Genomic DNA, 5,036 nt, shown 5'->3' on the forward strand with positions numbered 1-5,036 from the left:
GAGAGAGCAAACGCACGCCTCGGCCTCACAAGGGCTGCGAGAATTCTCGGTCGATGTCCGTCTGTGACTCGGGGCGGCGGGGGAACCCACACAGCACGGGGAGGGTCAACCGCTCAGCCTGAACACCAGCCCACAATAGCGCTGGCCCGCCGAGGGCCCTCCCACGTCGGACACGACTCGCCTGATCGTTCGAGAGGTAGGTGCCGAGAGGTACGCCGCCGTGTGCGGAAGGAAGCAACAACGACTGGCCGCCACGGGCGTGACCTCTCGCGCCCGAGAATCTGCTCTCGGCCAAGGCTTTCGGCGCTCGCACGACACTTGCAACCAGCCGGCGTGCGGCGCCTGACTTCAATCAGGTTTCTGGGAACGCCCCGACATGTGCCTCTGTGCAACCCGTTAACCGTGACACATGCGACTGCAACCCAAGGGAACCAGGCACGGGAACGCCGCCGCCCCGCGTCGCCTGAAAACAGACTTGGGCACCCTGGCCTCCAGGTGTGCCCGAAAACAAGACAAGAGGTGCCCAGTCACAAAGGCTAAACCTCGACAGACATTTTATAATGTGTCTTCTACCATATATGTCTGTCTCTTCTTGAATTATTGTACAAGGATATATATATATATAATTGTGTCTTTGTTTTCTCGCCATTAAAAACTTTGTAAGTGTTTCTCTCTCGCCACAGAAAAAACACTTTGTCTGTTTTTTTTACAAGTATGTTTCTCACACAAGAGTTCACAGAAACACATTGTTTGTATCAGAGTTACCGCCGGCTCGGACTCTGACCGATTTTTAGGCCGGCAAATGAGTTCGAAAAGTCCGTCAAAATTGTTGCTAAAACCCCTTGAGGACTTCCGAGTGCTCATTGGTAAGGCCTTCGATTTGAAATCGGGACCGTACCTCAAAGTAGCACTTTCCTGGGTACTTTCAAAGTGCTACCGCTGCCAGAAAATGTTCTAAAAATCGTGTTCCCGAAAATCTCCGGGCACCCCGCCAACCCCTCGTGACGCCAAATGCAAATGGCAAATCGGCGGGAGGTCGCCCGGTAGTCCATCCGAGGAAGGCGCTCCAAATCCCCGCAAATCGACTTTTTCAAAACCTCATCGGCACTACCGAGGGCAAGTGGTTAACCAGCTGTCCGAGACACTCGACCACAAATGCAAGTGGCAGCTCGGCGGGACCAATCCACTCCACCTTAGCGGGAACACCCCCACTGTGTCCCCGGTACCACGGCTGGACACGACCTCATACACTTCCGAGGGCAAGTGATTAACTAACGGTAGGGTGCACTTTTCATATATGCACGTGCCCCATCGGCGGGACCAATCCACTCCTCCGTTCCGCTCTCCTGCAACCTTGGCCCCGGTAAAGCGGCGGCACAGGACCTCATAGACCTCCTGGAAGTCGCCAGAGGCTAAGTCCGACTGGTTTATGACTTGCCACTGCCTGGACCTGCCCCCACAGGCTAAGTCCGACTGGTTTATGACTTGCCACTGTCTCCACCTCCCTCCACAGGCTAAGTCCGACTGGTTTATGACTTGCCACTGTCTCCACCAGCCTCCACAGGCTAAGTCCGACTGGTTTATGATTTGCCACTGTCTCCACTGGTTCATGACTTGCCACTGCCTGGACCTGCCCCCACAGGCTAAGTCCGACTGGTTTATGACTTGCCACTGTCTCCACCTTCCCTCCACAGGCTAAGTGCGACTGGTTTATGACTTGCCACTGTCTCCACCAGCCTCCACAGGCTAAGTCCGACTGGTTTATGATTTGCCACTGTCTCCACTGGTTCATGACTTGCCACTGCCTGGACCTGCCTCCACAGGCTAAGTCCGACTGGTTTATGACTTGCCACTGTCTCCACCAGCCTCCACAGGACAAGTCCGACTGGTTTATGATTTGCCACTGTCTCCACTGGTTCATGACTTGCCACTGCCTGGAACTGCCTCCACAGGCTAAGTCCGACTGGTTTATGACTTGCCACTGTCTCCACCAGCCTCCACAGGCTAAGTCCGACTGGTTTATGATTTGCCACTGTCTCCACTGGTTCATGACTTGCCACTGCCTGGCCCTGCCTCCACAGGCTGAGTCCGACTGGTTTATGATTTGCCACTGGTTCATGACTTGCCACTGCCTGGACCTGCCTCCACAGGCTGAGTCCGACTGGTTTATGATTTCCCACTGGTTCATGACTTGCCACTGCCTGGACCTGCCTCCACAGGCTGAGTCCGACTGGTTTATGATTTGCCACTGGTTCCATGACTTGCCACTGCCTGGCCCTGCCTCCACAGGCTGAGTCCGACTGGTTTATGATTTGCCACTGGTTCATGACTTGCCACTGCCTGGACCTGCCTCCACAGGCTGAGTCCGACTGGTTTATGATTTGCCACTGGTTCATGACTTGCCACTGCCTGGACCTGCCTCCACAGGCTTAAGTCCGACTGGTTTATGACTTGCCACTGTCTCCACTGGTTCATGACTTGCCACTGCCTGGCCCTGCCTCCACAGGCTGAGTCCGACTGGTTTATGATTTCCCACTGGTTCATGACTTGCCACTGCCTGGACCTGCCTCCACAGGCTGAGTCCGACTGGTTTATGATTTCCCACTGGTTCATGACTTGCCACTGCCTGGACCTGCCTCCACAGGCTGAGTCCGACTGGTTTATGATTTGCCACTGGTTCATGACTTGCCACTGCCTGGCCCTGCCTCCACAGGCTGAGTCCGACTGGTTTATGATTTGCCACTGGTTCATGACTTGCCACTGCCTGGACCTGCCTCCACAGGCTGAGTCCGACTGGTTTATGATTTGCCACTGGTTCATGACTTGCCACTGCCTGGCCCTGCCTCCACAGGCTGAGTCCGACTGGTTTATGATTTGCCACTGGTTCATGACTTGCCACTGTCTCCACCAGCCTCCACAGGCTAAGTCCGACTGGTTTATGATTTGCCACTGTCTCCACCAGCCTCCACTGGTTCATGACTTGCCACCGACTCGGCCAGCCTCCCCAGGCGAAGCGCGGGCGTTTGGTGACAATTCCAAGGCAGACCAAGGCAAACACGGCCCCTTGCGCGGCGGGGAGCCGTGCCCGGCCTCGGCGGGGCGTCGGGCCGCCGTTTGGAGCGCCGGCCGAAAACCCGAAAAAAGGGCGAAAATCGGAAAGAATTCGCGCCCGATCGGGCCGAGCGGCCGGCGGGGCGGCAGCCCGGGTCGGTCTCCGCAGACCTGGAGGCTCGAGGGGACCTTTCCGACCAAAGTCCATTTCTCGATTTTCCACCTCCTACCAATCTGCAGGTACCCCGCCAACCCCTCGGGACGCCAAACGCAAATGGCAAATCGGCGGGAGGGCGCCCGGTAGTCCATCCGAGGAAGGCGCTCCAAGTCCCCGCAGATCGGCTTTTTCAAAACCTCATCGGCACTACCGAGGGCAAGTGGTTAACCAGCTGTCCGAGACACTCGACCACAAATGCAAGTGGCAGCTCGGCGGGACCAATCCGCTCCCTTTAGCGGGAACACCCCCACTGTGTCCCCGGTACCACGGCTGGACACGACCTCATACACTTCCGAGGGCAAGTGATTAACTAACGGTAGGGTGCACTTTTCATATATGCACGTGCCCCATCGGCGGGACCAATCCACTCCTCCGTTCCGCTCTCCTGCAACCTTGGCCCCGGTAAAGCGGCGGCACAGGACCTCATAGACCTCCTGGAAGTCGCCAGAGGCTAAGTCCGACTGGTTTATGACTTGCCACTGCCTGGCCCTGCCTCCACAGGCTAAGTCCGACTGGTTTATGATTTGCCACTGGTTCATGACTTGCCACTGCCTGGCCCTGCCTCCACAGGCTGAGTCCGACTGGTTTATGACTTGCCACTGCCTGGACCTGCCTCCACAGGCTAAGTCCGACTGGTTTATGACTTGCCGCTGCCTGGACCAGCCTCCACAGGCTAAGTCCGACTGGTTTATGACTTGCCACAGTCTCCGCCAGACTCCACTGGTTCATGACTTGCCACCGCCTCGACCAGCCTCCCCAGGCTAAGTCCGAGCGTTGCGGTGGCCATGCCAGTGCCGACGAGGTCTGATCCGGTCCCTCGCGCTCCGGGGAGCCGTGCCCGGCCTCGGCGGGGCGTCGGGCCGCCGTTTGGAGCGCCGGCCGAAAACCCGAAAAAAGGGCGAAAATCGGAAGAAATTCGCGCCCGATCGGGCCGAGCGGCCGGCGGGGCGGCAGCCCGGGTCGGTCTCCGCAGACCTGGAGGCTCGAGGGGACCTTTCCGACCAAAGTCCATTTCTCGATTTTCCACCTCCTACCAATCTGCAGGTACCCCGCCAACCCCTCGTGACGCCAAACGCAAGTGGCAGACCAGCGGGACGGACCACCGGTAGTCATGCCGGGAATGAGGTCTCGGCGTCGGCATAAGGTGGGTGGATCGGACCCCATCCGGCCTACGGTTCTTTTTCAAAACGGCGCCCCCGGCCCCCGCCGGCGGCGGCCTTGGCGGCCGGGTGGGCGCCCCTCCTCGAATCGCCACCCTGCCCCGGGGTGAGCCGCTTCGCCGCCGCCCGGCGCCGTCAACAACCTTGTCCTGGTTTATGACTTGTCACCGCCGCTGGTTTATGACTTGTCACCGCCGCTGGTTTATGACTTGTCACCGCCGCTGGTTTATGACTTGTCAGCACCGGCGGACGGCCTCTCGCCGCCCTTTGGACGCCCCGGCGGCGGACCGTGACCCCCCACGGCTGGCCCGCGCGGGGCCCGCCACCCGCCCAAGGGGCGCCCCCTGCCGTTCGCCCACCTAACGCACGGCTGGAACAGCACCAAGCCCCGCAGCCGGCCAACGGCGGCACACACTGACCGCAGCCCACCGGAGGCACGTCGGGCCGTGGCCGTACCCCGCCCGACAGCGCCCCCTGCGGGCCACGGACCAGGCGGACGTTGGGACGAGACGATCCCCGGCCGAGGCGCTCTCTGAGCCCGCCAGGGACCGGTGCACCGCCGGCGGACGCTGCACCCGGTACACGAGCGCCCTCTGCCCGCCGGGGAC

The sequence above is a fragment of the Scyliorhinus torazame genome, unplaced genomic scaffold, assembly GCF_047496885.1.
Source record: "Scyliorhinus torazame isolate Kashiwa2021f unplaced genomic scaffold, sScyTor2.1 scaffold_1357, whole genome shotgun sequence".
In the NCBI taxonomy this organism is placed as follows: Eukaryota; Metazoa; Chordata; class Chondrichthyes; order Carcharhiniformes; family Scyliorhinidae; genus Scyliorhinus; species Scyliorhinus torazame.